Source organism: Mirounga angustirostris, unplaced genomic scaffold (genome assembly GCF_029215605.1).
Source record: "Mirounga angustirostris isolate CCGP_5_RB_7025 unplaced genomic scaffold, mMirAng1.0.hap1 SCAF_7, whole genome shotgun sequence".
Taxonomy (NCBI): domain Eukaryota; kingdom Metazoa; phylum Chordata; class Mammalia; order Carnivora; family Phocidae; genus Mirounga; species Mirounga angustirostris.
The window spans coordinates 126267482-126279416 of NW_026991715.1; the positions used below are offsets into that span (position 1 = coordinate 126267482).

Consider the following 11935-nt stretch of genomic DNA (forward strand, 5'->3'; position numbering starts at 1 on the left):
ACCATGATGTTGAATAAAAGTGGTGAGAGTAGACCTCTCCGCTTTGTTCCTGTCTTAGGTGGAAAGAGTTCAATATTTTACCATGAAGTATGATTATAGATCAAGAATTTTTTTCAACATATGCCTTTTATCACACTGAAGAAATTACTTTCTATTCCTAGCCACGTTGAGAGTTTTTATAATAAAAGGATATTGAATTTTGTTAAAGATTTATTATGCATCTATTGAGGAGATCATATATGATACTTCCTTTTTACTCTTTTATTGTGGTGAATTATAATGATTAATTTTTGACTGTTAAATTAACCTTGCATCCTCAGATAAAAGAATTGGTCATGACATACTGGTTTCTATATATTGCTGGATTCCATTTAAAAATATTTTAAAGGATAAGCTGGCCTCATAAAACTCCATTGGAATTGTACTCTCTTCTTGTATTTTATGAGGTTATGTTTCTAGAGGTTTCAATTCTGAATTCAATTTTTGTAAAAAAATTTTGAAACTTAAATTAAGCTACTTAAAGCTATTTAAAATTTCTCATTTTTCTAGTGCCAGTTTTGATAAATTGTGTTTATCCAAATAATGCTCACTTCACATATCTGACAACCAGATATTTCATTTTTCATAGAAACGAGGAGATATATGGGAGCTGGGAGCTCTGAAACAATTGGTGTTCTACTATGGGTATCTTATCAGTTATATATGCTGCTTTGTCAGAGCCTTTCCCAACCCAGCCCCAGGATATGTAGATAGCTCCAGTGAGCTGTACCCTTCCGCACTGATGCTTCAGGAATATGCAGGTCATGCTTTGCATTAGTCTTCATCAAAGTGTCGTTCTTAGCTCACCTTTGTCAGGTTCACTTGAGATACTTATAAAAAAATGTAGATTCTAGGCCTCACCCTAGACCTAGTGAATCAGAATCTCTAGGTTTGAATCCTGGTAATTTGCATTTTCAACAACACCCAAACTGCATTTATACAGACTAAATACTTGAATCTGTAAGATTGACTGTGAGGCAACCACTATTTTTTACTCTTTCCCTCCACAGTTTGTGCTAAATCCCAACGTGAGCCAGCAAATTAAAATATATTTTCACTATGAGTCCATCCATGAATATTCTAAGAGAAATATATGAAAATCATCATTCTCTCCAAATGTTAGTCCATTTTGATGTTGTGTAGTAGAAAAAACTTGGACTTCAGAGTCAGACACAATCTGAATTGAATCCTGGTTCTGCCATTCATTTGATATATTCTCTCCAACAAGTGCCTGTGTCTAAGCCTCAGTTTCTGGGGGTGTGAAAGAGGGATAATCTTAGCACTCAGGATTGTTGAGAGGATTGGATATATGTTTTTAAGAGTTCCATTGCAGTGTCTGACACATGCTGGGCATGACTAAGTGGGTCTTTATTATTATTATTGTTACATCTCAGTTAACAAGGACTGAAAAACCAGACACATGCCCCTTGGCTAGTGTTAACTGGGAGGTAAAGATCCACCTACTTCTTTATTTTTGATGCTCTACATTTCAGTCTGGCTTATAGTTTTCTATGCATTCTTGAGAGATTTATCATCATCTTTTTCATTAGGTCCTCCCTTATCCTATAGCAGCCACTACCATGGGGAAAAGAATGAGCTGAAGCACATGAGTAGTGGTTGACTCTGGAAGCCCAGAAAAAGGAGAGAGCAGAGATTACAGGCCTTCTCAAAAGTGTACCCGTATGGAGAGAGTGGAGGTTGGGAAGGACAAAAATACCCATGAATTTAGCTTGCCTTGTGGCAAAGCCCACATAGGTCACCGGAAACCTTCAAAAAACTGAGAATTTGAGATCAAATTGTGGACTGGCTTCCTCAGAATGACCTCATGGGTAAGGACTTCCTCCTTCTACAGGCTGCAGCTGTTCTGCCCTTCTCTCTCTCCAGTTACTTTTTCTTTAGGGTTTATTGCCGCTGTCACCCCTGCCTGGGCACTCCACCATCCTTGAAAAGGAAAGCATCTGTTAGCAAAAGTCAAAGCACCAGAAGAGATTGGCACTTTGGGGTCACTTCATCCATCTGTAACCCAGACCGGTTATCTGTAGCCGCTAGTGATATTCAAGTGGGGTTACTGTGGCCTCTTGTAATTGGTAGGTGATCAGGATCAAACACCTTCCAAGAAGTGCCTACAAATGTTCTGAGACATAACTATGCAGAGCAGGAAGGAAGTATCCAGTTCCTTCTCACGAGGAGTGTGAGAGACCTGGGTGCCATGGTGTCTTTCTAATGTGAGACAATTCCTCATTGTCCTGTCTGAGATGTCTTACCGCATCTTCAAGGAGGTTTCTCTCTGTCCAGTGCTGCATTCTGGGGACGCTTCATGTGTATAGCTGCAGATTGGATCAGAATCACTCAGTGAATTGGAGATACAAGTTTTTGATTCTGTCCCTGCAAATATATTTCAGTAGCCTGTGGTAGAGACCACAAATTGCATTTTCCAAAAGCACTTTAACAGTTTCTAAGTCCTTGAGCTAGATAAACTCTTCCTCGTCAACATTTTATTTTACTCCAAATAAGAGAGAAGCAGTATGGCAGGGACAGGCAGTGTTAAGGTATAAGGCATAATCCCAGCTTTAAAATGATGTAGAGAGACAATGAAGGAATAAATGGATGAATGGTGGTATATGCTGAACTTAGTGCTCTCTCTGCATTCTTAGCTTTAGCTGGACTCTAGTTCAGGTGTTAGACCCATGTTTCTGAGGGTGCTTATAGAGTGTCTTCCAGGTAATGGACTCTTTAAATTGTTCCCAAATACCTCTAGAATCCCCTGTGTGTTTCCCTGACATTGCTGCTTTTCCAGATTCCCCAAATTCTTTCTCCAGCATCACCTTTCTGTCTTTCTTCTTTGTCCAAGCTCACCCCAGCCTCCACCTATTTGTCACTCATGGAGGGTAGAAAAGTGTGATGGAATGTATCAACCATGGTGTGCCCATGGTGGGGTTTCTTCTCTTCACAGACCAGCCTGGAGACCTACTCCAAGTAGAAGCCAAAGACCTAGGTGTCTCCATTCTGATAGAGCAGCTCAAGGGGGAGACCCTAGCTCTAAAGATGAAACAAGTCATGGGAGACAAGAGATATGTATGTAGCCCTTAGGGTAGCACTAGGGGAAATGGCTGGAAGTTTTTTGTTTTTTTTTTTTTTACCCCATATAAGCTAAAACTCAGCTAAGCTAAGATACCAGCTGACCTATTTTTACTGAATACCAAGTTAAAGAAATGAGTCTTATATTTCAATAAGGCAAATTGAAGGCAGATGAAGGAAGAACTTTCTGTATTTAGAAGTAACTTACAAAAGTTTCTCTCTTTTTTTTTTTAAGATTTTATTTATTTATTTAAGAGAGAGAGAATGAGATAGAGCATGAGGGGGGGAGGGTCAGAGAGAGAAGCAGACTCCCCGCTGAGCAGGGAGCCTGACGTGGGACTTGGTCCCGGGACTCCAGGATCATGACCTGAGCCGAAGGCAGTCGCTCAACCAACTGAGCCACCCAGGTGCCCCAAAAGTTTCTCTTTTTAGAGTTTTTGTTTCTCTTGAGATGGTTAATGTACAATTCTAGCCAGGTACCCGGGTGTCCTTTTACTTCTTCAAACACATCATTCTTTCCTCTAGAGGTCTTTGCCCTTAGCTGTTCTGGAACATTCTTTCCATTTAGCTCCAATGTCACCTCTTCAGAGAGGCCTTCTCTGATCAATGCCAGTTATTCCATATAATTTCCTTCACAAAATGTGTCATACTTTGTAATTATTCTGTTTATTAGTTTATTGACTCTTTCCTCCAACTAGCATGTAAGCTTCATGAGAGTAGGGTCATATCTTTCTCGTTTATCATGGCCTCTCTCACTGCTTTGCACACAGTAGGCACTGCATAAGTAATTGTTGAACAAGTAAAGAGTAACTAAATATTAGTCCTCTATATCAGGGGTTCTTGGCCCAAGCAACGTAGTTAGGCTCCTAGGCCTCATGAACCCCTAGAAATGTAAAATTGTGAATGGTATGTGTTTGCATATATACATTTCCTAGAGTGTGTTTTTATGATGTTCATCAGATTGTTAATGGGACCTAATACCCAGAAAGGCCGAGAACTGCTGCTTGTGGAGGAATCATTCCATACCTGAAGTAATTCTTGGATGATGTTCAGCATGACACCTAATGAAAGGCAGTACCAGCATTCCCTAGGACACTTTAGCATCTAGCTCCCTTCCTGGCAGGCAGTTAATATTTGCAAATAAATAAATTAAATGGTGCAGACTGTATTGCGAATCAAGATATTTGGATTCAGTCATTTGTGTATCAGGGTGACTCTCTGGTTTGAAGACACATCTGGGCAGTTCAGAAGCAATGGGCTTTCTTCCTCTGAGATGCCTTGACTATCACTTTCCTGTGGTCCTCTTTACTACTATGAGCCTGCCTCCCCAGAAAGAGGAAACTCACAACCACCCTGACCAGTTGCAACTTAAATTCATGACCATAGGCCTGACATGGGCCCCCAACAAGCCCGACAGCCTGATTGTATTTTCCTAATCACTCCACAAAACTGCTCTCACGCAGGTCACCAGTAGCATCTATGCTGCCAAAGCCCATGCCCACTTCTCAGTTCTTACCTTACCTATCCTACCAGCATCATTTATGTCAACTGATGACTGCCCCACCTTAAACATTCCTTCACATGGTCCCAGACACCACAGTCTTAGTTCTCACCCCTCACTGGCTGCTCCTTTTCAATCTCTATGGCTGATGCCTCTTCAACACTACACCTCCAGATGTGCTCGGGTTCCAGATCAAGGTCTGGTGTTTGGATCTCATCTAATTTCTTTCTTTTTTTTTTTTTTTTTAAAGATTTTATTTATTTATTTGAGACAGAGAGAATGAGATACAGAGAGCATGAGAGGGAGGAGGGTCAGAGGGAGAAGCAGACTCCCCGCAGAGCAGGGAGCCCGATGCGGGACTCGATTCCGGGACTCCAGGATCATGACCTGAGCCGAAGGCAGTCACTTAACCAACTGAGCCACCCAGGCGCCCTCATCTAATTTCTAATCCGCACTTCACTCTTGGGATGCTTGTCCAGTCTTATGGTTTGAAATCCTCTCTGTAGACTAATGTTAATTCCTAAATGGATAACTACAGCCCAAACCTTTCTGCTAATGGCAGTATATCATTTTACCTTCCTAACTGACATCTCTTCTTTGCTGTCAGGTAAGCATCTCAAACTTAACATGACCAGATATCAACTTTGGACTGCTCCCAACACCCCTAAATCTGCTCATCAAATCTCCATTTCAGTAAATTGTAACTCCTTTTTTACAGTTTATTAGACCAAAAATTTAGGTGTCTTCCATTTAAAATTTATAAGAATTTAAATATAGAAAATAAGGAAGAGTAATAGAGATTTTATTATATCATAATTCAAGTTTTATAGAATTGTTTGTTGTTCTAGAATTTATAACCTAAAGAATCTGTTAATTTAAAACTTATTTTTTAATCACCTAATTTCATTTAGGACATGAGAATTTCAAGAAAAGCCCTACTTGGGAATTCTTCAGAAGTTCATTCTATGGTGATCAGAATTAACTTTAGCCTGAGTCAGCTGAATATTTAACATTTGATTTTTGACATTTCTCCAAACTGTCTCTCTCTCTCTCTATATATACACACAGAGATGTATATTTATATATATGTATATTGTGTGTGCTTGTGTGTGTGTGTGTGTGTGTCTGCCAACAGGTACAAATCAGCAGCAATGGCCACCAGCATCATCAGGGGCTCCCACCCCCTGACACCCACCCAGCAGCTGGTGGGCTGGATAGACCAGATCCTCCAGACAGGGGGTGCGGCACACCTCAAGTCCCATGCCTTCCAGCAGCCGTGGCATGAGCAGTACCTTCTTGATGTCTTCTTGTTCCTGCTAGTGGTCACCTTGTGTACCATTTGGCTGTGTAGGAAGCTGCTAGGCATGGTCAGGCTGTGTGGGGCCAGGAAGCTGAAACAGATGTGACATGGATACATCCTAGGGCTGGGTGTGTTGGGAAGTCACTGGTTCTTGGTATGTCTCACACTAGCATAGACCATGCTGGTCTTCCACTACCCTGGCTCCAATTGACATCAACTCCTCTTGTTTATATTAGCACAACCTGTTTTTCTTTGTTGTTGTTGTTCAGTTAGCCACTGTATAGTACATTAGTTTCTGATGTAGTATTCAATGATTCATTAGTTGCATATATCACCCATGGATGCTTCTTTGTCTATTAACATTTTCTTGCCAGAACTCTTTGGCTTCTTGGCTTACTGAATAGCTGGGACTATGCTGTGTTTCTGCCCATGTGTAATTTGACCTACTTTTCAGATTTAAAACTTTGTCCCTAGCTCATCACTATTCTCTCCTAGGCACTATGCTCCAGTGATTCCAGTCTCCTGATTCAGCCACTTTCTCAGTCTCTTCCTGCCACTCTTGCTTCCATTCCTGTAGTAGATGCTATCAAATCCTGCTTCATGCTCTGGACTTTCCAGCGTGCTTTTACAAGTGCCAGAGGTCAGTATATGCAACTATAAGCATGAGCGATCCTTTCCCCATAACTGTGGTAGGCTATGCTTCCCATGTATAAGACAGTCTGGAAGTTCCAATTAATTAACACCCTTGGGAGCAACCCTCAACCAATGGTTCTTGAGATTTAGCATGTAAATAGCCCAATTCCCTTTTCTCTCTTGTGGGATAATTCTCAGTCATGTCTTTTGCACTGTTTTGCAGTTTTCCTATGAAATTAAAGTATGGTAACTGGCTTATTGAGTCACCCTTTATTGACTGACTTCCCTTCTCTGTATCAGTTTCCCATTTCCACACCAGTGTTCCCAAGCATTTTCCAAATAAACTACTTGTACTCAAGTCCTTGTCTCAGCGTCTGCTTCTGGGACTGCAATGGACTGAATGTTTTCCCTAATTTCATATGTTGAAAACCATACCCCAATATGATGGTATTTGGGGGTGGGGCCTTTGAGAGGCAATTAAGTAATGAGGATAGAGCCCCCGTGAATATTAGTGCCCTTATAGGAAGAGGCCAGAGAACTAGCTAGTTCCCTTTCTTTTCTTATTTTATTTTTACTTTTTTATTTTTTTTAAAGATTTTATTTATTCATTTGTCAGAGAGGGAGCAAGAGAGAGAGCACAAGCAGGGGGAGTGGGAAGCAGAGGAAGAAGCAGGCTCCCCTCTGAGCAAGGAGCCCGATGCAGGACTCGATCCCAGGATGCGGGGATTGTGACCTGAGCCAAAGGCAGACGCTTAACTGACTGAGCTACCCAGGTGTCCCTAGTTCCCTTCCTATCATGTGAGGATAAAATGAGAAGTCAGCTGTCTACAAGCCAGGAAGAGTCCTCACCCAAAGCCAGCCATGTTGGCACACTGATCTCAGACTACCCAGCCTCCAAAACTGTGAGAAATAAATTTCTTTTGTTTTTTAAATTTTTTTAAATTTAAAGACTTTATTTATTTGAGAGAGAGAGTGTGTGTGAGAGAGAGAGAGATCATGAGATGAGGGCAGAGGGAGAGGGAGAAGCAGACTCCCCATTGAGCAGGGAGCCTGATGCAGGGCTTGATCCCAGGATCCTGGGATCATGACCTGAGCTGAAGGCAGATGCTTAACCAACTGAGCCACCCAGATGCCCCAAATTTCTTTTGTTTATAGGCCACCAGATTTATGGTATTTTGATATAGTAGCCAGAACTGAGTAAGAGAAACCCAAATTGCCTCTTCTTCTGAGTTCTCTTCAAAGTTCCAGAAAGTGGCCCCCTAAACATGTGCAGATCCTCCCTCCCACAATCTTCCCTCTTAGAACTCCACTGCAGATACAGTATCCTCTCCGGCGGGGAGCACCATCTCTGCTGACTACACATAGGACCTACCGGTTGTTCTACAGTTTCTACTTTCATGAAATCTTTCCATGACACCTGCTTTCTAAAATAAGGTTATGAGAAAGTCAAACGGGACCATGAAATTTGTACTTAGCCTTAATATGTTTTTGTGAGTCAAGCAGCAGGATATGTGGTGATTTCTAAGACTATTTTGATTCAGGAAAAGAATTCCATCCCCTTTTCATTTCATAGCAATGGACCTTCCTATATGTTACGTATCACTAGAAATTAAATTGACTAGTAGTCATAGAAGTTCAAAAAATAGTGGCTTAACCATATGAAGGGTCTATTTCCTTCTCACATGAAAGATGGCTGGAGGTTGGAAATGTGGGACTAGAATGGCAGTTCCCTAATGTCCACAGTTCCCCAGTCCCCTCTTTCCTTTCTGGCCAGCCACTCTTGCCGGTTGCTTCCATCAAAAGGTTTCTTCATGGGTGCTATGTGCTTTCTGTAGCTGGAGCCAGAATATATGTGCTCTAGGCAAGGAAGAAGGAGGAAAAAAGAGTTCTGTGCGATACAGGCAGAATAATGGCTCCCCGCAAATGTCCATGTCCTAATACCTGGAACAGGTAAATATGTTATGCTACATGGCAAAGGTGATTAAGATTGCAAATGGAATTCAGATTGCTAATCAGCAAACCTTAAAATAAGGAGATTACCGTGGGTTATCAGGCGGGCCCGATGCAGTCACAAAGACCCTTTATAGTTGAAGGAGAGGAGAGGCAGAGAGAGAGATGTGACCATGGAAGAATGGCCAGAGAGATGCAATGTAGCTGGCTTTAAAGACAGAAGAGGAACTATGACCAAGGACTGTGGACCTCTAGAAACTGAAAAGGCAAGGAAATGAATCCATCCCTAGGGTCCCCAAAAGGCACAGCCATGCCAACACCTTGATTTTAGCCCATAAAACCAACATGTTAGAATGAATAAATGAATTCAGCAATATAGCAAGAATACAAAGTAAGCCACAAAAATCAATTGCATTTCTATACTGACAGTAAACAATCTGAAAAGAAATCTACAAAACAATTCCATTTACAATAGCATCAAAAAAGAATAAAATACTTAGGAATTAGGAACCAACATCAGAGGGCGCCTGGGTGGCTCAGTCGGTTAAGCGTCTGCCTTAGGCTCAGGTCATGATCCCAGAGTCCTGGGATCGAGCCCCACAACGGGCTCCCTGCTCTGCGGGAAGCCTGCTTCTCCCTCTCCACTCCCCCTGCTTGTGTTCCCCCTCTCTCTGTGTCTCTCTCTGTCAAATAAATAAATGTTAAAAAAAAAAACCAACATCAGATTTCTAACTTACAAAAGGGTAAGATAATAAAGTCATGTTGCGTTAAGTCACCAAGTTTGTGGTAATTAGTTACAGCAGGAAATAGAAACCTAATAGAGCATGTCATCCTTGAAAGCTGTTAACTATTCAGTGACTCCCATTTAACTTCCATTAATAAGAACTCTGTCACATGATGACTCCTAGTTACAAGAGAGGTTGGAAAATGTAGAGGCTTTCCTTTTGTTTGTTTTATTCCAAATAAAATTGAGGTTTGGTTAGTAAAACAGAATGGGAAAAGGAATATTAGGTCAGGCTTTGATCAGAGAAGAGAGAACACTATGAATTATGTAGAAAAAAAGATGTATCATTGGGGCTAGAACTTACATAGCTGTGGTAGCAGGTGGAACAGCCCATATGAGCTTCTAGTATTGAGATTTAAGTCAGCCAGACTGGATGCGAGGAAAAATAAAGTGGATGAGATGAGAACAGGAATAAACTGGAACCAGCAAGGATGACCTGGGACTTGTAAGGATGACTAGAACCTGTGTATGTTTCTCATACCGCCAACCTCAATGCCCTGGGGGACCTATAAGAGAAGCTGGCCCCTTTATCACAGAGCTGCATGTGCGCTTGGCCCAGGACTCACAGACGCTGAAGGAGGGAGCTGCAGGATCAGCGTTATGGCTCCACACCAATATGGGATGTGTTTCCATTTGTATCTTCTTTAATTTCTTTCAGCAGTGTTTTGCAGTTTTGATTGTACAAGTCTTTCACCTCCTTGACTAAGTTAATTCCTAAGTATTTTATTCTTTTTTGATGCTATTGTAAATGGAATTGTTTTGTAGATTTCTTTTCAGATTGTTTACTGTCAGTATAGAAATGCAATTGATTCTTGTGGCTTACTTTGTATTCTTGCTATATTGCTGAATTCATTTATTCGTTCTAACAGGTTTGTGTGTGTGTGTGTGTGTGTGTATAATCTTTAGAATCTTCTACATGTAAGATCATGTCATCTGTGAATAGAGATTATTTTACTTCTTCCTTCCCAATTTGGGTGCCTTTTATTTCTCTTTCTTGCTTAATTGCTCAGGCTAGAACTTGTAGTACTATGTGGAATAGAGTGGTAAAAACAAGCATCCTTGCTTTGTTCCTGATCTTAGAGAAAGCTTTGTCTTTCATCATTGAGTACACTGTTTGCTGTGGGTTTTTCATTAATGGCTTTTATTACGTTGAATGTTTTTATCGTGAAAGGGTGTTGAATTTTGTCAAATGCTTTTTCTGAATCAATTAAAGTGATCATGTGGGTTTTTTCCTTCATTCTGTTAATGTGGTATATTACAGTGATCAATTTCCATATGTTGAACCCTCTTTGCATTCCAGGGTAATTCTTGCTTGGTATTGGTGTGTAATCAACTTTATATGCTGCTGAATTTGGTTTCCTAGTACCATTGACCCTTGAACAGCATGGGGTTAGGAGTGCTAATCCCTCACATAGTAAAAAATCTGCATATATTTGGACTCCCCCAAAACTTAGCTACTAATAGCCTACTGTTGACCAAAAGCCTTACTAATAGCATAAAGAGTTGATTAACATATACTTTGTATGTCATATGTATTATATATCAGGTGTATATGTATTACTAGTACATGTATAACATACACTACATGTATAAGTTAATATGTGTTTTAAATAAATGTATTATAAAAAAGCCATATAGTACGTAATATGTACCATAAATAAGCTAGAGAAAAGAAGATGTTATCAAGAAAATCGTAAGTGAAAATATCTTTACAGTACTGTACCGTATTTATTGAAAAAAAATCCACATATAAGTGGACCCATGAAGTTCAAACCCATTTGTTCAAGGGTCAACTATGTATATCCAGTCTAAAGACAACAAGAACTGCAAATAAAACTTGTCTATTGAGTAGGTTTTTCACAGTTGTGTGGGTTAGTATATTTGACCTCACTTTCTATGCATGATAGGACTGAGCAAACGAGTAAATGTATTGATGTTGTTTCTTACTTTTGGAAAAGAAAATTACAAATGTGGAAATGGGGAAGATTAGAACAACCCCTGTGATGTATTGAATTGAGATTATCAGTATAAATTATAAATTGATTTTTTGTAACTAGGTAATAGACATAGGTACAGCATCTATAAGCAGAGAAATAAATATGGGATCTTGCTATCTATATCTATAACCATATATTTCCTAGCTCTGTCCACTGAAAGGATTATAAACAGTGGTGCTTTGTTAGCAATGAGCACACTTAGAAACCATACGGGTATCTTTCGGTCTCGTAGATCGTGAACTCCATGAAGACAGGGACTGACTTAGGCACAACTTTACCTTTCAGCCTTAATTTGGATTCTGTGCATACAAGAATCTATAAAATTAAACTGTTCATAGGCACTCAGCTGGTAAATTTCAGGGCCAGATTATAATTACCTGAAAACCAGCCTTCTCTGTCGAGCCTAAGCTGGTGAGAACCTATCGTCTAATGCTGTCACCAGCCCTGTCTCTGCTAACAGGTACAAATCAGCAGCAGTGATTGCCAGCATCATCAGACACTCCTACCCCGTCTCCCTCCTGTCCCACCCAAGGGGTTGGTGGGCTGGATCTATCCCAGCCTCCAGACGGGGTGTAGCACACCTCAAGCCCCACACTTTCCAACAGCCGCGGCATGAACAGTACCTTCTCAACATCTTGTTCCTGCCGGTGGTC

General features: G+C 40.7%; 1 pseudogene; it reads left to right on the forward strand.

Moving 5' to 3' along the window:
• Nucleotides 1–6: 6 nt before the first annotated feature.
• LOC123835707 (UDP-glucuronosyltransferase 3A1-like) lies at nt 7–6024 on the forward strand (annotated as a pseudogene).
• The last annotated feature ends 5911 nt before the right edge of the window (nt 6025–11935 follow it).